The sequence below is a fragment of the Pezoporus flaviventris genome, unplaced genomic scaffold (assembly GCF_033815535.1).
Source record: "Pezoporus flaviventris isolate CSIRO_AGI_PZ_B2104156 unplaced genomic scaffold, CSIRO_AGI_Pfla_v1 ptg000007l, whole genome shotgun sequence".
Classification (NCBI taxonomy): Eukaryota; Metazoa; Chordata; class Aves; order Psittaciformes; family Psittacidae; genus Pezoporus; species Pezoporus flaviventris.
The window spans coordinates 16,481,268-16,506,132 of NW_026892555.1; positions in this window are offsets into that span (position 1 = coordinate 16,481,268).

The window sequence follows — 24,865 nt, forward strand, 5'->3', positions numbered from 1 at the left end:
TAGATATAAGGAAGAAGTTCTTCACTGTGATGGTGGTAAGGCCCAAAGAAGTTGTGAATGCTCCATCCCTGGTGGTGTTCAAGGCCGGGTCAGACAGAGCCTTGGGTGGCATGGTTTAGTGTGAGTTGTCATTTAAACATTTGAACAGTGCATTAAGTTGGGTGAGTTAAAAAACAAGTTATGAAGAACTTAACAAGACCCGAGTTACTGGTCAGTGATATAGAAGGTGAAATTCAAAGCACATTGTTTGCACCTATGTAGAAATAGCATGACCTGTCTACTACCACTCAGGAGCAAGATTCTCAGCTGTAATTCAGAGAAAACTCCAGGAACAAACTCGCCAACAAGGTTTTCGAGTTGACAAGCAGGTATTCTTTATTGTGGAGCCACAAGACACGGGGGATAGCTCCTCCTAACATGTGTCCCCTTATTGCTACACAAGCCATCCTTATATAGCCACTGGGCATACATACATATTCACGAGGCTACGTATGGATTACATCATTTTCCAGAAAGTTTCCCTACATGCGTACAAAAATGTGGTGCTGGTCTTTGGGGGTCGTTTACTTCTTCCAACAATCTTCATACTTCTGGCAGCCTTTGAAGCACACAGAGCAGATGTTTATACCAGCTTAATTGGTTTGTTAAAACCACAGACACAGCAATCATCCTGTCCTTCTACTTATCAGTTAGTTTAACTGTAGCCCATCCTGGACACCTGCCATTCCCAGATACTTCTTATCCTTACGTCCTGTTTTTCTACCTTGTTTTTCTTACACTCATTTTGCACTAAAGTCATAAGGGCCTAAAACTACATCAACTACAATGGTTTATCTTATACAAGAATACTCAGTGTGTTCTCTAGCTGTACTCTATTTTTTTTTTCTGTGACTCATGCACCTCAGTAATTTTCCATTGCTACTCTTACAAGGCCATCAAATTTAACATTACTTAAAATTGATTCTGAAGGTTTATATATTTCATTTCCTAATTTTGTGCCCCCCCCCCCCATCTCAGCTGATAGGTAAATCCATGAAAATATAAGCACAGCCTGCAGTAAAAGTCAAAAACAGCAAACGCATTGTTGGGAATCATTAATGAAAAAACTCTGGGAGAAAACAGAAAATATCATTATGCCACTAAAATCCATGGCTTACCCTCAGCTAGTAATATTATTCTTCAGTAGCTGATACTAGGTCAGTTACTGTTTAACTGCAGTGCTGACCTTTGTGGCAAAGAAACGCAGACACTCAGTTCACAGACGATACCAAAGTGGGAAGAGTGGTTCGTATTCTGAAGTATGCTATTTAGAGAGATCACATCAAACTGGGGAAATGGGATGACACCTCCTGAAGTTCAATAATGGAGAATCCAGAACCCTGCAATAAGTACAGACTAACCCTATGCACCAGTAAAAGCTGGGGCCTGACTGGCTGGGGAGCCGCTTTACAGAAAAGGACATAAGGGTACTTCAGCAAGTTGAGCATTAGTCAGCTGTGGACCTTTTCAGTGAAACATAGGGGAGAAAAACATGCACTGAGGTTTCTTTGAAGGCTATAACAATTCCTATTCAATGGGAGGTGACACAGTTATAAAAAGAATCTGATAGTTTTCATTCTGTGTTTTGTTTTTTTTTCACAAGTTAATGTAAAACTTAAAATTTTTGAATGCACCAATCCTCAGTGGAACAAAAACAAAACAAAACAAAAAAAATCAGTGATAGAGACTCAAGAGAAGGAGTCAGAATAATTTGTTTAGGACTCTGGGCTGCGCCATGAAAAACAGCCATGGATCATCTCTCCTCAAACATTTTTCAAAGAAATAGGAAAAAATGAGTTCATTTTTCTCCAAGCTTATTGTAAAAGGTACTTAAGCTTATCTCTATCACAACTGCCAAAGGAATTTCTGTCTGACTTGCAGTGTTTTTTACAAAGTATAAATTAGAACATCTATTCCATTTACCGTGCAGAAGTGCATAATGAATGCCCAGCAACATCATCAGGATGTTTAAGCCTGGAATATTTACTATGAATTTTTCAGTTGAAAAACAGTTGTCACTGTTGAAAAGTTTCTTAAGCACAAGCAGCAATTATTAGAAGAATATATGTTTTTGATTGAGGTTATATCTTAATCTCAGGTCTTCTCTCCATAGAAATAATTCTTTAAGAGATCTGAAAAATGTGGAAGAGAAAATTTCCCTGAAACATGAGTGGATTTCACCAAGTTAACTATTTTTATTTTAGGTAGTGCATAGTTACGTGTAGTTAAAAGCACTATATATGTAAGAATCACTTGAACAAAACTAAATATAGACCAAGAAAGACTGCCTGACTATTACACAAATAATTGTTGACATTCTCATTACTTGAGAAAAAGGCAAGGTGAAGAGATTGGGAACAGAAACTGAAATTAACTTAGGGAAAAAATATCTGACGGAATCTGGTTAACCTGAAATTACATTGAATTTGTTTTAGTAAGAGAAAGTGCCTCATGTCATACTTTTCCTAACAAAAGGAGGACTGAACTATGGACTGAAGAAAAAAATCATAAAGATGCTCAGTCTCATAAATATGTGCTAGTCACTGAACCTTAAGGATCGAGCTGAAATTTCTTAACCACTTGTCAAAAAACTGTGAGCCTCTGAGCCAACTAACTTAAAGCTATGATATGGGAATAGACAGAAATACAGGAAAAAGCTTTTGAAGAAGAGGTCAATTTCAAATTCTCCATTAATGAAATATTATAACTCCAGGGAAAAGCTAGTCTTAGAAAGTGATGCATTGGCGAACAGCTGGGGAGCCACACTGCTGCAGAGACAATGTTTAAAAGCACTTATGAGCTATGATTTTTGAGTTAATGAATGAGGAAGGTTTAGCACTAGACCTTTACAAAACTGAGTAAAATCTTTTACAAGGTCTGTCAGGACAAAAATGTAGTACAGTATCATGTCTTTCTAACTTTTTCTTATGGTTTAAATTTCTGAAAGTGTGATTTTAAATGGGGAATGTTAAACTGGCTCATCACATGCACATTGAGACTGGGTTTGACAGAGTTAGTGTCCCCTGCAACATATTACTAAATCTCACCACATTGCAAGAATTATCCATGACATTTTCAGGCCCATTCCTCTCATACAGTTAGTGTCTCCGAAAATAAAAAAATTAAGCATGAAATACCACGCTGCATTTTGTCCATCAGCATGTCATCTTTCCTCTCAAGGGCCTCTTCAGTCCCCTTCTCCTTTCGAAGCTGTGGTGCACAGCCTTTTCCACCCAACACATTCTGGCCTTCAAAAAAAAATTGTCAAGCGACCCAGGTTTGAACATCTGTAGCTTTCATTGAGACTGCATTTCCAGAGCCAGGGTGAACTGGCTTTATCGCATTTGACTCTTACATTCTCAGTGTCAGGGCACCATGTGGGTCAGCTACTCCCTGGAGTTCAGGGGCAGTGGGGGATGGCCAGGCAGCAGGTCAGGTCTTGGCTGACAAGACCCATCCCGCCTCCCCCAGCCACAAGCAAGGCAGCTGGGGAGCACTATGGCAGCCCCAGTCCTGGGCACCATATACCTCTCTGGCAATAGTTGAAGGCAGGCAGAGGTATCAACCCATGTACAGGAGTCAGGATGAGGCCCAGTGATGGGGATGAGGGTCAGACACAGCCCCAGGCTTGCCCAAAAGGGATTTTACAAGATGGTTAGCTTTGGGTTTTCTCACTTAGCAGCTAGACGCATGTGCATAAACCACTATTGTGTACAGATGTTTCTGAACAAGAGGGTTTCCTGTTTCTCTGGGTATTCTCAAGAAATCTCTCTGACAGATCAGAGGTAACAGCTGAGCACCAAACTGCTAGTTCTACGGGGATCCAGATGTTTGGCATGATTCTGCTTAAATCCTTAAATCAAGCAGATGCTCTCAGAATCCAATTAATAAACAAAATCTTCATTTAACAAACAGAACCTTTTTAGTATGATATTGAAGATGGTGACCACTGCTTCTCTGCAGCACAGAATCACAGAGCAGCGTGGGAGATCGCATTGCATGATAACATAAAGGCAGAGATACAAGTATGAGCATACTGATTAATTAGTGATAATTCAAAGACACAGAATTTAGTATTTTTATGAGATATAGAATATCCTAGTTATAGCATCTTCTGACAAAGCACGTGTATATAAGATACAGTTTCTGACTTTTTTTTTCCAAGATCGTATTTTAGCCCTTTTAAGGTCAACATGAGTGTAATTTCTGATGCTACCTTCTTTTATTAGACTGAGAGCAGTGAAATTTCAAATACTTGATAGCTTTAGCAAGATACGTGTCCTGAATCTAAAAAACTTCTTTTCTTAGAATACCTGTCAAGCAGTGGAAACAGAAAATTGCACCATAAAGGCTGGCCAGGCATTGCTGATGAAAATGAAAGGAACTGGGCCTTGTTCCCATCTGGCATCAGACTAAGCAGCAGAGTTTAAAAGCAGTCTAACATGGAGACTAAGGAGAAGACCGCAAACATTCTCGTCAGTCAAAAACTGACAGGCTTAAATTTCTGTTCAATAATCTCTGGAGCAAAAATAAAGCAGGTAAGCACTATCCTACAACAGATTTGCCAAGAATGAAAATGAAATCAGTGAAAAAAAGTGGAAGAAATATGACAAGGTATTATAGTATAATAACAATTATAGTAGAAGAAAATGTTAAACTTTACAAGTGATCAAATAAGAGACAATGAAAAAGAAAGAGAATAAAGGGACATTTAAGTAGCAACATACAGTATCCCCAAATACCAGGCACAGTCAGTAGGATGGAAGACACAGAGGCAGGGAGGTCAGAGAGCAGAAGAAATAGAATGGATGTGGAGACACCATCCCTTCACCACAGCAAAGGACCTCAAGGAATTGAAGTATTTTATCTTATAGATCCCTGGTGAGCTAGAAGCAAATAAGCTACAAAGACTAGGTCAGGTCAAATAATAAAGATATAAAGTGCAGTTTGAGACACCTCATAATGCACAGTATAGTAGAATGTAAAATTCACACTTAAAAAGTGAAATAGGCACAGGGACAGCATAAATACAGATCAGGAGGGAATGAAGGAAAGCTAATCCCCACTTCTGTGGACCTTAACTGTCATGATGGTTAAACCTCAACAGACTGTTGAGTCTGAGACCCCAGCCTCTCTTGAGAGGCTTTTTCTTGTACAATATCTCAAAAGAATCCTGTTTCCCCTTGCAGATCATCATGAGTATGGGTGGTTTTGTTGCATATTCTTTTAAAAATATAATGAAGTTATGCTTTGCTATTTCTTGCAACATCTGTTCATCAGAAATCAGGAAAAAAGTTATTCAAATCGTAGTCACCTGTCATGTATTTATAGTGACTGAATAACATAGGTCTCTATGCCACAACTTTATGGATTATCTTGTGGTATCTTTAAAGATACAGCACTGACAATGCCAGCAGGTGGGAGTGGAGTGAACAGCATGAAGAAAAGTAAAAATCTTTTGGAATAACGTCAGCTGTACTGACTGGCATGGCACAGGGAATGCTTAGCTGCCCATAAACTCAGCACTTCATCTTGCATCCACATTTTACTATCCAACTCCAACAAACTGTCTCACTTGTTTCATCCCATCCTCATTCAAATTCTAAATACAAGTTTGTTTCAATTGTGTATAGATTCATACAAGTTCACATACACTCACAAGTTTGGCTACCATTCTTAGCAGTCATCCTAACTGTGCTACGCTTGGACTTGGGAAGAAGCATTTGTTTTCTTATTTCATAGCAAAGAAGACAACAATTTCCTTTCCCAAGTTTATTAAGTAATTACAACGTTATCAAATCATCAATACTTTATTAGCATTATGTTGTTCCTCAGGCATGCTGAAGCAGTAGTAATGTACCTTCAAGGAAAAGTTCTTAACACAACTGAAAGGATTAGACAAGTGACGTAACTAAGGTTATCCCTCATTTGCTATTGAGACTATCCAGGACTATGGAGGAAGTCAGAAATGTAATGACCCATAAATCAATTTCAACAGAACCAGAACTCTAGTTACAGAGCCCTTTGTCCTTAAATATGTGAAAAGCAGACATTGTACATGAGCCAGGAGTGGGGTTTGCAGTAGGTAGAATGATTTTGGGTGGGGATTCTAGCTTGTTGGTCATCCAAATGTAAAGAAAGTGAACAGATTAATAGAAAGCAACTCATTCTACCAAAAGCTTTATTTAAATAATATTGCCAAATATTCTCAGAATTGATGCCTGAGATTTCCTTTGTTCTATAATACAGAGCTTGATAATTTGAAGAGATCAGTTCATGTGCCATCTGCACATGTTTCTGGGGTGTACTACACTATATTGCTCTGAATACTATAAACTCATAAAGCCTACAAGAATGACCCACCAATGACAAAAGAGGATTAATTTAGCCTCTCCAGAATTCCAGGTAAAATTATGCCTTTACATTATTGCTGTTCAGGAAAGTCACTCAGATCTTAAGGATTTAAATCCTGTGACCAAGCCACACTTGCCCATATAAAATTGACTCAGGTTGTCTGTAATCCTATTTGACTTGGTGTCTGGAATTGTCACTTTAGAAATTGCCCCAAGTGTCTTTTCAGTAACAATTCTAAATAATTTTCTTAGCCCAAAGATGGTAACCTAGTATTGTTATAAACAAGCAAACAAAAAATTAAACAAACAAAATAGATGGGGCAGCCTGGTATACAATGCCAGGAGACAGCCACATTTAACAAGAGTGAATATATGCACTCTTAAAAAAATTGAGTTTTCCTTTATCTGCATCTGAGTTTGCCTCACTGTCTGAGGTTTCCTTTCACATCCAAAGCAGTTCAGCTAGCTTGTAGCAGAGCTAAAGACAGGTTGCATCAGCCATAAATAAGCAATGAGGAAAGTCTGGCTTTGAGCTTGACCTTAAATCCATTCCTGCACTGTGTTCTTAATTAGGTTCACTCAAAACATCTTTTTAGCAAATAATGTTCCAATCTCTGATCACTTAATACAAGTTGACATTATTTAACAAGAACTTTCCTCTTTATTTCTTATTCAGTATTTTGTTCATACAAAAGCAAGCAGAACATATGCAAAGCCAGAGGTCAGGATAAAATACTGAAACAGTTTTTTTGTTCATGAATATTCATGTAGTAACTTTGGAAAACAGTAATTTCTTCAGCATATTCTACTTTAGGACTAAACACATTACAAAATATACCTTCAAAAATGATAAGGACAAAAAAAAAAAAATTTCTAAGAAATATTGCCAATTATCCAGGATTAGGCACTCTGGGAATTTTAAACAGCAAAAAAAAAAGGGTAAGAGCTGAGGAGAACCCAAAGGCTTACCAGCGTTTAAATTACATATCTTCTCTCTATTCTACACTTAGAAAATTTAAGCATTGAACATTAATGATTTTTAAGAGCCATTGATAACTTTCAGTACAGAAGTACACTTAAGTGGCAGAAATACATAAGCTGCAATTAAACTATTTCCTTTAACTACTCACAGCACTCCAGCCAAACTCAGCAGAAGCTGCTAAATCAATTTGAGCAGCTAGTATGTACTGTGCCTTTTCCTGCTATGGATACAATGACAGCAACACCCATACACAAGTCCTTTTGATTGTAAGGTAGGCACATTATTAGCTACAACCCACATGCAAACACTTATCAGCTTATTAGTGACAAGGGTGTTCTTATTATGCTATATATCTAAAATAAGACAAAAAACTGCAGGCATTGAATAGCTAACAGAATAATTAATTTTTCAGAAGAACATTGAATGTGATGAACAATAGGTTTCAAATGTACCTAAGACATATTTTTGCATATTCCCAAACCTAGGAAATTCCACAAGACAAAATTTGCGGTTAATAAGTTCTTGAGTCTGGCTGCAAGCACTTACTTTTCATGTTTGAGCACAGTAAGAACCACTGAAAATCAGCACAGTTGCCCAAGGTTCAGTGAGGAAATTACAGTGGAGAAAATAAACTGCTGTTGTGTTTTAACATCCTAGCAGCACTCAACCAAAAGCCCTAGAATGGAAACAAAATCCCCAACCACAAATATTCAATGACTATATCTACACATTTTAAAATAATCTAATCTGAGATGTTAATCTTTATTCTAACATTGCTATTATTTCAAAATATTTGTGCAGTAATCTACACTTGGCAGAAACTCTGCACAATTTTCTTCTTGCACTTGTATGTAATTTCAAATTCTAGCACTAAATCAAATTTTGTCAGGCCATCATTTCTTTTCCACTGAATGTGGTGGCATAATGATATTCTATCAGATAGCAATGTAAAATCAAAGCAACAGTTGGAAAACTAGAGCAACACTTATCAAAGGCTGTTAGTATAGGGAAAATTAATATAGCAAACAGCTTAAGAACCTTCTGTTTAAAATTACAGTCTTTAATTCACACTTAGCATTATATATCGATGACCTTAACGAACACCTACCTGACTTCCTGAGAACAGTGAGCACCTGAAAACTTGGGCTGGAGTGGCATATACTGATCGATTGGAATGGCATATGCTGATCGTTTCTCAAAATCCTGAACAGGCTTCTTGTTGGGTACCTGGATGTGGACATAAGCTTTAAATTTTAAGCCTCAGTGTCTGAAGAACTATTAAATATTTTACTGCTTGAAAATAACTGTTTATCAATAATAATCCACAAAACTGATATCTGCAAGTGTAAAAAAAAAAGATATCTGATCATGTTGAATATGCAAATATCTCAGGATTTGCTTTAGGACTGGAGCCCTCACATGAACAATATTCTACAGATGATGAAGTGATGTTTTGCCAACAGACACCAGATGGTTGTTAAATGACAGATGAGGGTCTACATTTGATAGAGTCAACAAACCAGGCTGCAGCATATTTAAATATGCATATTTCAGAGACTAAGAACTCACTGAAGATTATAAAAAGTTAGTTCAAAACCATTCAGCTTTCAAGATTTACTTTGTGTCAACATTTTCCTGGTTGAAACACGGGTTTTACTGCTTATCTTTTAGTGGTAAATGCTAATAGCCTCCTGGGATGAGGAAGAAAATTGAGTGGTCTGATTAGGAAAGGCTCATTCTTTACAGTGAATATTATTATCTTAGTAAATGAGGAAAAGATCCTACTGACTCAAATAAGAATTCAGTTTGATATTACAATAGATGTTGACTGATCGGCATTTTCATTTGGCTGGTAATTAGAATAAGACCTGACACAGAAATACAATCCTAGCACCCGTAAGGTACAGTGTTACCTTGCTATGATGCTTCATGAGTTCTTGGTAAAAGAGAAATCATAAACAACATTTTTATTATAAAGAAGATATTGATCACAGGTATTTGTGGAGAGAAAAGAAAAATTAGTATCCATTTTTTTTTGTCAAGCAACATTTTATCTAATACACAGTACACACAGTACACAGTATGCTAGAGATTGGAAGGGACCTCAAAGATCATCTAGTCCAATCCCCCTGCCGGAGCAGGAACACCTAGATAATGTTACACAGGAATGTGTCCAGGAAGGTTTTGAATGTCTCCAGGGAAGGAGACTCCACAACCTCCCTGGGCAGCCTGTTCCAGTGTTCTGTCACCCTCACTAAGAAGTTTCTTCTCAAGTTTAAGTGGAACCTCTTGTGTTCCAGTTTGTACCCATTACCCCTTGTCCTATCATTGTTTGCCACTGAGTAGAGCCTGGCTCCATCCTCGTGACACTCCCCCTTTATATATTTATAGACACTAATAAGTCTCCTCTTCTCCAAACTATAGAGACCCAGCTCCCTCAGTCTTTCCTCATAAGGGAGATGCTCCACTCCCTTAATCATCTTTGTTGCCCTGCGCTGGACTCTCTCCAGCAGGTCCCTGTCCTTCTTGAACTGAGGGGCCCAGAACTGGACACAATATTCCAGATGCGGTCTCACCAGGGCAGAGGAGAGGTGAAGGAGGACCTCTCTCGATCTACTAACCACCCCCCTTCGAATACACCCCAGGATGCCATTGGCTCATGGTCATCCTGTCGTCCACTAGGATCCCCAGGTCCCTCTCCCCTACACTGCTCTCTAACAGGTCGTTCCCCAACCTATACTGGAACCTGGGGCTGTTCCTGCCCAGATGCAGAACTCTACACTTTCCCTTGTTATATTTCATCAAGTTATTCCCTGCCCAACTCTCCAGCCTGTCCAAGTCTCGCTGGATGGCAGCACAGCCTTCTGGCGTGTCAGCCACTCCTCCCAGCTTAGTGTCATCAGCAAACTTGCTGATAGTACACTCAATTCCCTCATCTAAATCATTGATGAATATATTAAATAATACTGGTCCCAGTACTGACCCTTGAGGCACTCCACTAGTTACAGGCCTCCAACTAGACTCAGCCCCATAGACTACAACTCTCTGGCTTCTCTCCTTCAGCCAGTTCACAGTCCACCTCACTACCTGATCATCCAGACCACACTTCCTCAATGATGTTTCTTTAGTAGCAGGAGATATAAAGTAGGAAGACACATCTTTATTTCTGCAAGGTATAAATTCTGGTATTCGTCACAAGATCTTTCACAAAAATAAGGAACCAATAAAATGCTGATGGAAGTCAAGGAAGGATTTTCCCACTGGGGGAAAATATTTAGGTTTGGTTGATTTTTTACCTTTTTTCAGCCATTGAGGATTTTTAGAAGCCCTTTTCTTTCTCAGGATTATGATTATCATTTTGTGTTCTTCTACTGCTGAAATCTCTATCTGAAAATGGGATTGTGTAATTTCTTATATTCTATTTACATCCTTCAGTTTTACACTAGAACTTAAAATGCCAACTACTACCAAGCACAAGTAAAAAAATCTGCGCATACAGACCAGTTCCTGATATTTCACAAGATTAATATCTGCATCCCACTTTAATGGAAGATCAAAAAGGCTCTTAGAGTTGACCTTGACTAAATAGAATCATAGAATAATAAAATCATAGAATCAATTAGGTTGGAAGAACTTAAGGTCAACAAATCCAACAATTACCCCAGAACTGCCAAGACCACCACTAAATCATGTCACTGAATGCCTCGTCTACACAGTTTTTTGACACTTCAAGGGATGGTGATTCCACCACTTCCCTGGGAAAGCCTGTTCCAATACCCAACCACTCTCTTGGTAAAGAAATATTTCCTAATATCCAATCTAAACCTCCCCTGATGCAGCTTGAGGCCATTACCTCCTGTACTACCACTTGTTACTTGGAAGGAGATTGGCCCCCACCTTACCACAACCTTCATTCAGGTAGCTGTAGAGAGTGATAAGGTTCCCCCTGAGCCTTCTCATCTCCAAACTAAACAACTCCAGTTCTCTCAGCCATTCCTCATGAGAATTGCTCTCCAGACCCTTCATGAGCTTTGCTGGTGAAAAATTGTGGGGAGAGCCCATAGGAGTATCTTACCACAGGAGTGTGGAAAATACTCCACCATGTGCTGATATGCATTGTCAGTATCACCCTCGTCAAGCAGACCATGCATCAATTTGCTTCTGGATCTCTACTTTATAATCCAAAAGTTGCAGGAACCTGCCTTAGTAAATGATCTGACTCCTACAATATATATTTACTTTAACATTTTTAAAAGTATGTTCTTGTAATGAAAACATAAACTTCCTAATTTATTGCTTTGAAATTCAGAGTTTGCTGGAATGGCAAAATTGTTTTTATTTACTTTTAACTTGACATCTGAAAACCTCTGCTGTGACTTTGAAACTGTGTATTTAGAAACCTGTCACTCACTGATATTTTCTGAGATTATGAAAACTGACAAAACCAAATTTAAGGAATGTGAAGGTTGCATAGTTTTGAACTCAGAATTGTGAAAAGGCTTTCACCTCAGCTCAAAGCTGAGTATACATAGTCTTCATCCCTGCATACTCCACTCAAACACTCCCTTTATATTGTGTAGCATGGCCTGAGCAGGGCAGGGTGCTGGGAACAGAGATGCACTCTCCATGCTCTCAGCTTATGTGTAATATTGCACACCAGACATAAGCAACAGTTCGGAGGAAAGCTGATCTGTTGATCTGCTTCATCAAGTGTAGAGCACACTGAGGATAAATAAGCTACTTATAAATACCCAGATAAATGAACTACTGATTTTTGTACATGGCCATAGCCTGGTCAAATACAATGGGATTTTTCATCAGCAAACATACTTTTCCTCTACTAAGCACCTTTCATCTGAAACATACCCTTACATGCATGTGTCTCTTTCAAGTGCGTACCCTAAGAATCCTTCAAAAATCTTTTCATCTTTTGTTTATATTAGAACATATATAAACTCAACCTGATTGAAAGCTGTTGCTGAAGTTATTAAAATAAGTTTATGTTCAGGAAAACACATAACCTGTAGAAATTATGGTCTGAAATACAACAGCATTCCAGCCAGTAAAGACATGTTTTATCATGAAGGTGTCAGCAATTTCGAATTAAGTAACGTTGCAGCTCCTGAAACATTAGTGTTTGATAAGTACAAGGTAGCATGTTGAAAGTACAAACCCTGATAGTCATCTGCCTACTTATATTACTATCAGGTAGTCACAGCATGAAATTGTAAACGGGTTATTATACTTATAAGAGATGACCCAAAGTCTGTTAGCCATGTCACAGATAACGTAGAAATAAAAACTTTTCCTATTTGACAGCAATTTATTTAAGATAATTCCTGTAATTTTTACTTGCCTTTCAGTTTGAGCCTTAACTTGAGAGCATAAGGTTCTCCTAAAATAAATTTTTATTTGTCCATGGTTTATATTAGTTAAGTCCTGATGATCTCAAGGAAATTGATGAAAGCAAACTCAGGCTGAACATTACACCTTGCAAACCATGGTGTTCTGATTGGTAAATTAAAAATATGTAGTTTCTGGAAGCTGAGTTAGGCAATCAACTGCTGGTTTGTTGTGGCTTTTTTTTTTCATTTTGGGCATATGAAAGTGTTTTGCTCAGTGCTTTTCTGTGAATAGGTCATGATGTTTTACACCCTTACAGGTCTTTCTTTGTCCTTCCTACAGCTTATGCTTACCTAAAACTCCAGACTCTGAACAAGAAATGGTTGTTTGCTCACTAAAATCTTCAGTAATACATAATTGAAATCATATTTGATTCTTGTAAATACTGTTTCCTTCCCTCTGTATAAAGTTTTTTGAGGTCTCCCCCTTTAGAACAGAGTTACTATTAGGATAAGAGTTTAATAAACTGCAACCTCTTTTTGAGTTTTAGATTTTCAGTCTACCTTTCCAATTTGTTCCAACAAATAACTTCACTGATACATGAAAAAAAGTGAGGGTTTATTTTTTTTGTGCTTTCTGTTTGTTTGGTTGTTTCTTTGCTTGTTGCTTTAGGATCCTCAATTTCTTCAACGACTTAAAGATTTCTTCATCAGTTACCCAATAATAATGGTTAGTTAATCTCATAAATTGATACCTCAGATTCAACAGCTGGCATGGCTACAGCAGCACAGATCTTACCTGAAAAGCTCTAGCATTGCCCATACTATAAAAAAAAAACCAGTAAATTACATCTGAGCTTGCATCACAAAAAGTTAAAATTAGTGCTGCAGATAAGCATTTGTAGGATTTACTTCACTGTCCTGGATTCAGCAGTAGCAGTCATTTTTCTCCTTCTTAGTAGCTAGTGCAGTGCTGTCTTTTTGACCTTAGTCTGGGAACAGTACTGATAACACACTGATGTTTTATTTGTTGCTAAGTAATGTTTACTCCGACCAAGGACTTTCTGAGTCTCATGCTCTGACAGGGAGGAGGGGCACAAGAAGCCAGGAGGAAGCAGAGACAGGACACCTGACCCAAACTAGCCAAAGGGGTATTCTATACCACAGCACATCATGCCCAGAATATAACCTGGGGGGAAGTTTCCCAGAAGGCCCTGATCGCTGCTTGGGTTGTGTTGGGTATCGGTCAGTGGGTAGTATTCTCTCCCCTTGTTATTCCCCTTCTTGTTATTATTATTGGTGGTAGCAGTAGTGGTTTTGTATTGTACCTTAGTTACTGGACTTATCTCAACCTGTGGGGTTTACATTCTTTTGATTCTCCTCCCCATCCCTCCGGGAGCAGGGGGGAGGAAGGGGGAGAGTGAGCAAGTAGCTGTGTGGTTCTGAGTTAGGGGCTGGGCTTAAACCACGATATTCACATGCATTTTTCATGTGCACTTAATGGATATTTCATGGGCTGATTAATACACAATATTCTAAACATATTTTTTTTAAAAGTGAAATAGTAAAAATATTAAATGCTAGTTTTGAGAAGAAGAAGCTATAGCACAGAAAATGCAAAAAAAAAAGGAGGATATTTATGCAGCCTCATGAGAAAGATATGTAAGAGAACACAAGCATTATAAAATACTGTTAAAATAGTAGTATTTATTTGGGGGTCTATTTGATATATGTCATTTGCAGTTTGTTAATTAGGGTATGTCAAGTAATTGTTCTTGACATAATCTAACTATCACAGCACATTCTCCAAAATATTAGATGAAAATATGAAATGCCTTGAGTATTTTATTGAATTCCAACAGCTCTTAATAGCTGCTTTTAAAAAAAAGATAGTCTTATACATCTAATAAAAGCAACATATTAATAAATTAATAGAAAAGAAAAACATACACATAGGATTCATTACTCTTCTATACATTTGAAACACTGATGTACTATAAACATTTTCCAAAGTTAGTCACCATAAGAAGGTACTTAAAATTGCATCTGTCATAAAATAAATTATCAACTTCATCACAAAAGTTCTTAATTAAATTTCTCTTTAATTATACCAGGTAATTCTTTCAGTTGCATTTGATTTGTTCTGCTTTTAAAATCTTCCAGGTGACTTGCAGCAAACAAGAGACACACAGATGACTTTAAGAATTCTTAAAACTTTTCCAGAAAGAAATTCTGGACTAAGATTAAATAAACTGATTAAAAAAAAACCAAAAACTAAACAAACAACGAAACAAGCAACTTAAACAAAACAAAAAAACAAAAACAAAAAACCAAACCCAAACCAAAACAGCAAACTGTTATGATGAAAAAATGTCACTGTGAATTATGCTTGCAGAAAATAAAATCCAAACAAAACCCACAACAATTGTGGGTTTTCAATCATTATAATATGCAAGTATTTACACTACTTTCAGAAAATCATAGAACTGTGGTACAATTCTGTTTTAAAGTGTTATGTGACAAAACACTTTTGTCAGAATGATTCAGCGCATGGCAGAGACCTCTCATGCACTTTCTGGAAGACATAAGACTTTACAAGAGTATGAACCTTCTCTGGAATCTCACTTTTCACTGACACTTTTGCAAGCAAAGTTTGAACACAAAGACAATAATTGTGACGTTTTAGCTTTTCCTAGGAAGATAACGGTTTAAACGTCGTCCTTACTGCCTCTTGTGGTATTTCTTGTTTGTTCTCATTTTAAGCCCACTTTGACTCCACTGTTTCTTAGAGTCTTGCAGAGAATCCTTTCCTACTAATTCACAGAATTACTCCAAGTACTTATCTAGTAAATTCCAAACGACCTGCTAAACTCTTACTCTCTTGCTGTTCCTACGTCAGAGAGATTTTATTGACAAGTCTAGGGAATTAACAGAAGTAATATTATTTTGATGATCAATAGAGTTAAAGAAACAGATTCACAAAAGTATATCGCTTTGCTGGAAGTTGCAAGTGTTTAGATATCACTTCAGTATTGAGCACAAGAGATTAACTCAGTGTTCAGAAGAGTATGAGGAAGATCTCAGTTCCTGTAATGATCTTATGCCATTTCAATGACAATGTGAAATGCATAAGTACCCACTGGAAATAAAAAAAATAAAAAAAAAAAAATGTGGGCAGTTTCAAAATAGTTGAGGAACAGATTAAAAGCAACACATACATAAGCTTCTAAAAGAGAGATTAACAAATATGAACTGATACGAGCTGATTTCAAACTACAAGATTGAAAATTAGGATGTTTGTAATAATGAGTAACACATAGTCATTTCCAGTCCAAAATCCTGATGCATCTAGTCTAACTTAAACACTGAAAAACATAATGTGACAGCACTTTATTGGATATTTTAATATCTTAAGAACATTTATGTTGCCTTATTTATATATTGACCTAGGAAGCCCAACATCCCTTTGTTTTCTCTTTTCAGTTATTTGCATATTTTTTTCATGGAGAAGTGGAAGAGTTCTACACAGACATTTATCTTTCAATAGAGCTTCAGATTTGATTGTTTTCCATGTACCAGAAGGAACTTTCAATGTCTGTCTCTCCTGAACAAACAAATACAAGCAGGATATTGTTCTTGCAAGATATCACCTCTTCTAAGTGCTATTACAGGTTTGTAATTTTCTTTTGCTATGATAAAAATGGTAAATGCATTGTTGTCTGACAGAAAACTGCCCAAACTGCTTGTGAATAGAGAAGAACATAATTTTGTTATGTATAGAATAATCTTTCATGTTAACAGGAAGCATTTCCATTCCAAGTGTTTGGAAACAACATAAAGGCAATATTGGAAAGTTTGGGTGAAAAGAAATATTATTCCTTTCGTTATATAGAATCATAGAATTGTTAGGGTTGGAAAGGACCTCAAGATCATCTAGTTCCAACACCCCTGCCGTGGGCAGGGACAACTCTCACTAAACCATGTCACCCAAGGCTCTGACCAATCTGGTCTTGAACACCACCAGGGATGGAGCATTCACAACTTCCCTGGGCAACCCATTCCAGTACCTCACCACCCTAACAGGAAAGAACTTCCTCCTTATATCCAATCTAAACTTCCCCTGTTTAAGATTTAACCCATTACCTCTTGTCCTATCACTACAGGCCCTAATGAATGGTCCCTCCCCAGCATCCCTATAGGCCCCCTTCAGATACTGGAAGGCTGCTAGGAGGTCTCCACACAGCCTCCTCTTCTCCAGGCTGAACAGCCCCAACTTCCTCAGCCTATCTTCATATGGGGGGTGCTCCAGTCCCCTGATCATCCTCGTGGCCCTTCTCTGGACTTGTTCCAACAGTTCCATGTCTTTTTTACGTTGAGGACACCAGAACTGCACACAATACTCCAAGTGAAGTCTCATGAGAGCAGAGGAGAGGGGCTGGATCACCTCCTTCAACCTGCTGGTCACACTACTTTTGATGAAGCCCAGGTTACGGTTGGCTCTCTGGGCTGTGAGCGCACACTGCTGGCTCATGTTCATTTTCTCATCGACCAACAATCCCAAGTCCTTCTCCGCAGGGCTGCTCTGAATCTCTTCTCTGCCCAACCTGTAGCTGTGCCTGGGATTGCTCTGACCCAGGTGTAGGACCTTGCACATGGCATAGTTAAACTTCATAAGGTTGGCATCTGCCCACCTCACAAGTGTGTCAAGGTCCTCTGAATGGCATTCCTTCCCTCCAGTGTATCAACCGAACCACACAGCTTGGTGTCATCGGCAAACTTGCTGAGGGCGCACTCAATCCCACTGTCCATGTCACCAAGAAAGATGCTGAACAAGAACAGTCCCAACACCCATCCCTGAGGGACACCACTCGTTACTGGTCTCCAGCTGGACATTGAGCCATTGACCACAACTCTGCGTGTGTGGCCATCCAGCCAGTTCTTTATCCACCGAGTGGTCCATCCATCAAATTGATGTCTCTCCAATTTAGAGACAAGGATGTCATTCAGGACAGCGTTGAATGCGTTGCACAAGTACAGGTAGATGACATCAACAGCTCTACCCCTGTCCATCAGTTCTGTAGCCCCATCATAGAAGGCCTCCAAATTGGTCAGGCAGGATTTCCCCTTACTGAAGGCATGCTGGCTCTCACCAAGCACCTTGTTGATTTTCATGTGCCTTAGCATGCCTTCCAAGAGAATCTGCTCCAAGATTTTGCCTGGCACAGAGGTGAGACTGACTGGTCTGTAATTCCCCAGGTCATCTATTTTCCCCTTCTTGAAAATGGGGGTTATATTTCCCTTTTTCCAGTCGTTGGGAACTTCACCTGACTGCCATGATTTTTCAAATATGATGGACAGTGCCTTAGCAACTTCATTTGCCAGCTCCTTCAGGACCTGTGGATGGATTTCATCATGTCCCATGGACTTCTGTAAGTTCAGGTTCTTAAGACGGTCTTGGACCAGATCCTCTCCTACAGTGGGTCTAGCATCTTCGTTCTCCCAGTCCCTGTGTCTGCCTTCCAAGACTTGGGTGGTATATTCAGAGCAGTTGCCAGTGAAGACCGAGGCAAAGAAGTCATTCAGAACCTCAGCCTTCTCCAAATCCTGTGTAGCCAGTTCTCCCAATAGCTTCCAGAGAGGGCCTACGTTGTCCCTAGTCTGTCTTTTATTCCCTACGCACCTATAGAATCCCTTTCTGTTATTCTTAACATCCCTAGCCAAGTTTAATTCTAACTGGGCCTTAGCTTTCCAAACTTGGTCCCTTGCTTCCTGGACAACATCCCTGTATTCTTCCCAGGCTGCCTCTCCTTGCTTCCATCTTTCATATGCCTTTTTTTTCCCCCCTAAATTTCCTCAGCAGCTCCTCATCCATCAAAGGAGGTCTCCTGGCCCTCCTGCTGCACTTCCTTCTAGCTGGGATGCAACACTCCTGAGCTTGCAGCAGGTGATCCTTGAACATCATCCAACAGTCTTGGGCCCCCCTTCCCTCTAGGGCTATATCCCATGGAACCTTACTAAGCAGGTTCATGAACAGGCCAAAGTCTGCTCTCCTGAAGTCCAAAGCACATTTTTGTTACTACTAATAAAATTAATGCTGAGGAATGGTAGAAGGGAAAGTTATGGAAGAAAAAGGGATGAAAAAGCAAAGAGCAATCATAACTTCTAAATCTCCTGGGTTTTAAGTGGTCAGCAGACACCAAAAAATAAAGTTAAGACTAATCCTTAAATTTAAAACTGGATTTCATTCTATCATTCTCTGTAAATGATGATTAATAAAATTTTTTTTTGTGTAGATTTCTATGTGCATATGTTCATTTTTTTCTGGCCTTTTATGAGTAGATGAAATATTAGATAAAATGTTATTATTCTTTATTAAATTTAATGATATTCATGCTATCATGTTGATCACTTCATAATATTTCTCCAAGAAAACACTGAAACCCCTAACATTTACTCTGGAGTAATATTTCAGCTATGTAATTTCAGACTTATTTTAAAAAAAAAAAAAAGCAAACAAACAAAAAAAAAAACAGAATATAACATAAAGGAACAATTAACACACTAGTTTCCCCCCCGAGAAAAAAAAAACATTAAATGAGAAAAAAAAAAGATGATTTATCCAAAAGTTATATCTCAGAAGTAAAATTTAAAAACCAAGATTTCCTTAAAAATTAATGGGTAAAAGAGTTTTATAAACCTAAAATATAAGAATTGTAACTCAGAAGTTCTTATTTCTTTGTCTTAAGTAGAAAGGCAACCTGAAGATACTACATGGGATGTTGATACCTGCTGGCAAATTACATTCCAAATAACTATAAAATACCTGAGAAACAAACCCACCACTATTTATAAGTTAAACTAAGATACACATTTTATGTTTTTTTAATTAGTCTGTTGGCATCCTGGAGGGTTTTTGGGGTGCGCTGTCTTTTGGAGAACTTAATTCTTATCATCTGTTGGTACAGTAATATTTGAATTCTTTAAAAAAATGTCTGTACATTGTGCTGTAAGAGAAATGTTAATTTATTATAGAATCATAGAATAGTTAGGGTTCTAAAGGACCTTAAGATCACCCAGTTCCAACATCCCTGCCATGGACAGGGACAACTCATACTAAACCATGTCACCCAAGGTTCTGTCCAACCTGGCCAACCGCCAGGGATGGAGAACTTAATTCTTTGGGCAGCCCATTCTAGTGCCTCACCACCCTTACAGTAAAAAACTTCTTCCTTATCCAATCTAAACTTCCCCTGTTCAAGTTTTAACCCATTACCCCCTCTCCTATCACTACAGTCCCAAGCGAAGAGTCCCTCTCCAGCATCTTTGTAGGCCCCCTTTAGATACTGGAAGGCTGCTATGAGGTCTATTATTGCTTATGATTGTCTGAATATTCAAGCTTCCATCTGAAAAATGTCTAGCTATTTCATTAGTAAAAAAGTTCTAGTTATCAAAAAAAATAGAATAGAAAATTAAAAAAAAAGAAGATAATAGAAATGCCTTGAGCACTTGAAAGTAGCAGTTTATATTGTAAAAAAGCCATGGTTCCTCTCTTGAGGAAAGGTAACCCACAACAATGAAGAGAGACACAATTACAGTCATGATCTTAAAACAAATGGAAAAAAGGGAAAGAGAGACTTTTACCTTTGAAAATGACTGATCAAGTAAAAAACAATGAGAAGTTCCTCTCTTTGTAGTGTAGACTTAACATTCTTTTGTGGTAACAATAGCGTTAGTCAAGTAACCTAATGACCAGATAAAAGGTTTGATAATTGATATTTTTGTTAAGTCAGGATATTGTAAGAAATTTAGGCATACAAATGAATGTATTAATTTTATTGAAGAGCAAAGAGCTGCTCACAGATGGAATTAATAGGCCTTTCTTATTCTAGATAGATCAGCTAGTTGGCTTGTCTGTTTTTCAGAAATGTTTTACTTTCACCCTATGTTATTTCTTAATAAATGATAGCACAAGATGATTACTATGAACTGGGCGAGAGGGAAAAAAGTGGGCGTGATATCAGGAATGTGAGTGATACTTTGCTGAAAGGAAATTGCTAGTGCAATTGTGTAAAGTCTCATGCAATATTTTATTGCTCACTTTGCCACAGAAAGTAGAATATGGCTAAGAAAGCTTTCAAGTTAAAAGAGGTATGAGAAATACAGTGGTTGATCAAAATTTTTGAAAGGAAGATTAAAAAAAACACAACAAAAAAGCAAACATAAGGGTTTCAGCAAAAAGAAGTGCTGGATTGTACAAAAGGCTGTTCTATAGGGCTTAATAACAAGAGCTGTTGCAAGCAGATGAAGGTGAAACAAATCTAGAAAATAGAGAAAAGAAAAAGCCCAGTCATCACTGTGATTTGAAAGATGAAAACAAAATGAGATATTGGATATTGAAGTACACCTGCCATTAGCAAATAGCATTCATCTTGTGTGTAGTTACAATCATATGCACTGCAGAAATAAGACTTGAGGAGGAGTAGATACAGAGAGTAGGTGAAGGGGAACACATTCTTTACTTAAGTGGTGGACATTTACAGAGACTGGACTGTCTGGTCTGTCAAAACAGGCCTGAGAATAGGTGTGATTTCCTTCTCTAAATTTATCAAGGAAAAAGGTACAACCTACATTCAGCCTGAAGAAGTATGTGGAAGCAATTTTAAATCCATATACAGTGGTCTGAAGCTACTCAGCCTAAAAACTTCGATATTTTAATTCCTAGAGAAATAATATACTGATCTGCAGCAGACATGCAGCATAATTGAAATTGTCTCTATGAGCTTAATTTTGATGCCAAGACCAAGAAGATCCTTCTCATTCTTGTCTCTATGAGCTTAATTTTGATGCCAAGACCAAGAAGATCCTTCTCATTCTTGTATTTTTATTCTTGTAATAGTTATTGGATGAACAAAAAAGATTAATAGGACTATACAGTTAAGTGAAGCCAACTCTCCCTCATGTTCTCGAGTAAGTCGTGATGATTTTTTTCCCCCCACAACATTCAAAAACAAAGTAATCTGATTTTTTTTAAACTGTAATCTGAATTTTAAATAAGAATTTTACAAGCAGGGATTTTACTATACAAGAAACTCCAAAACATGCATTTGCTATTGTCTCCTTGTATGCTGAAAATATGTCTTGTTTTTCTCAACATAAAGGATTGTGCCAAACTTTTCAAAATCAGAACAGTGAAGTAGACTACTTCCTCTCTTTCTTCTTTTTCTTTAGACCAGACTTTTAAGGAACTTAAGGTGGTTGTAGATTCTTCCCAACCTTGAAGCAGAAACGTGTAAGCATATGCTGCTGATAGAATATTCAGCTGAGGATGTGCTGAAGAGTAGGAAATTATAAAGTAATAAATAAAAAATAACGTAAAAAAAATTGTGTCTAGCTGTATTCTAGACCTGAAAGCCTAAGAGCCATAGCAGAGCAATGTTGTCAGCACCCACATTTCAGGACAGTGGGTTTAATCTTTGCTGAATAGAGGTCTTTGTAGGCAAGAGTCACAAAAAAAGCTGCACATAGAGCAATAAAGCCTTCTTTACACCATTAGTCCAACAAAAATTCAGGCTTTTGATGAATCCCTGTAGGGTCTGTTTATTTATCCTTTGGCTTCTAAATTTCAGTCACTATCAGAGTTTCCAGCTGCACAAAACATTTGTTTGATCTGCTCATATGCTCTTTACAAATTAGAAGTGTGGTCAAATTAGCAGGACAGCAACATTTTAATGTAACCTTTCAACTGCTTCATGAAGACTGTTTAAATATTGCTAATCTACACAACCAGCAGACACAATAGCTCGGCACCAATAAAAGCCCATAAATGCAATTAATATTTACAAAATTGTTATGAGAAATAAAAAAACAACAAAAAATCCACAACCACCACCACCAAAAAAAAACCAACAAAAAAACCCTAGAACAAAACAAAAAAAAAAACAAAACCAAAAAAACCACTCCAAATAATCAAAAACGACTTTGAGGACTACGTATTTAAAAGAATCACATAGTCAAGAAAATTAAATATCTTGAATCAGATGCAGTACAAATATTTTACACTGGAGTTAAATAAATATTTCTGATACTGTGCATTTTGCAAACAATCAAAGTAAAATTTCACAATGCATATAATTTAAACTGCTATGGCTAATGTAGATGTAGGGGATTTTAAAACAGTTTTAAAGCTCCAAATATAGAACTGTGAAATATTAACACTGAAAGTCGGGATATCAGACTCAGGGCTTCTGAAAACCATATTATATAATGCAATTTCATGTGAAACAAGTAGCCTCATTAAAGGCAGTCAGACTACTCATTCACACCCAATCCTACAAAGCCACAAATGGCAATAAACATTTTTGTCTAGATTTTCTAACAGAATTAGATATCTGTTACAAATTTGTCCACCCCCTTTAACATTAGGGAAGACTTCTATATATCCCTGTGCATCCCTTTCACCTTCTCTTTCTGAAAAATCCCCATCTTACTGCTGGATTTGGAAAAAAACACAAGTCAGCAATTAAGAATAGGATCAGCTTTCAGACTGTGCAGCAACCAGCAATTTTTGTCATCAGTCTGGAGGTCAGCACTTCAGACCAGCAGTAAGTAGCTCTGTAAAGGCACCTTGGAAAGGCACCTCTGGGGTGGTGAAAAGCTGAGTATTCTCCAAAACCACAGCTTCACTTAAGAGAGATGATTGTACATTCCTGCTGATGAATGTGCTGCATAAAAAATGATTCCATTTAATAGTGAATATTATCTGCAAAGTTAATTACTAATTTTGTTTTGTGTCTATGTGTATGTGTTTATATAAAAATTATGTCCCTTAAGTTTAAATACAGAACCTTTTCAGCTATGAAAGTAGGTGTGTAGGTGTGTATGCACACTCTAGAGTTTCATAGGGCTCCCTAGGTTTGAATGCTTGAGTGAACATATTTTTTACTTACTTTAAAAAAAAAAACAAAACAAGAATAAAAGAGACATCTTGCCTGAGCATCTTTGAAAATTACTTCAGATGCTTCACAACATATTGTATTCATACTCACTGTGGTAATAAGATTCCCGTACATAATTCTAATAAAAATAATTTAATAAAAATGAGAATTAAGATAAATTATATTTGAAAACCACCTTTATTTCTCAAATTGAGCAACAAAAGAAACAATATACCTATATTCTTAAATTTGTGGTAATGTAAAATTATGGTTTCTAGGCCTTTCTATTTCCATGCTGTCTCAGAACCTAATTGAGTCTTTAAGATGAGATGTGTTGCTGTATAATTCAAGAATCAGGGATAATCCTAGTTAATTATCATTGTGACTCCAAATATCTAAGAAAATATTGTTGGTTTTAAACCCAAAGTATATCCTTTTTTATTAGAACAAATATTCTTATGTATACTATTGATTCTTAACAGCATTTATATATATGCCAAAAGTAGAAAAATATTATTGTTATAAAGTAGGTGAAGCTTAAATACCAGCTATGCTAGCTGCAACTGAAAACCACAAGTTCACCAAACAAGTACCTGAGAGCTGTCTATGGCAGCAGCACAAAGTATTTGACACTATGGAGAAATGTCACTGACTGTCACATTCTTTGACAACTGTGTTATGAATAAAAAAAGGCTGCGTAAACTTTAATGCCCCACTGTCCTAGATCCTAGAGCTGTGCGATTGTCTGGCCCTGGATCTTCTTTCTTTCTTTCTTGTTTTGTGCTTTATATGTTTATGGTGTGCTTTAGCTGTACATCATTTAAGTCATCTGTACCTCATGTACACATTAGCTAAAACTTAGATACTTATGAACTAGTGTAGCTGTATTTAAGGCTTTTGCATGTGTGTGTTTCTGAAGATCTTTATTTTATTTCTTTCTAGTTACAAAAAAAAAAACAAGGGTATTGAAAACAGGGAGTATATAAATGGATTCGCAAATAAAAGAAGTCAAGAATAAGACAATTTTCACTAAAAATCAAATATTCAAATATTCAAATTAATTCAAAATGTGATTTCATGTGAGAGGGAGATTAAATTATATTTTGTTCTTTGTACTTTTAGTCTTTTCTCATCTCTGATTTTCTTTTTCCTTTCACTGTGTCATAACAAGGCAGAGTTGGAGTCAGTAACCATTTGCAGACCTTATTCTAAAAT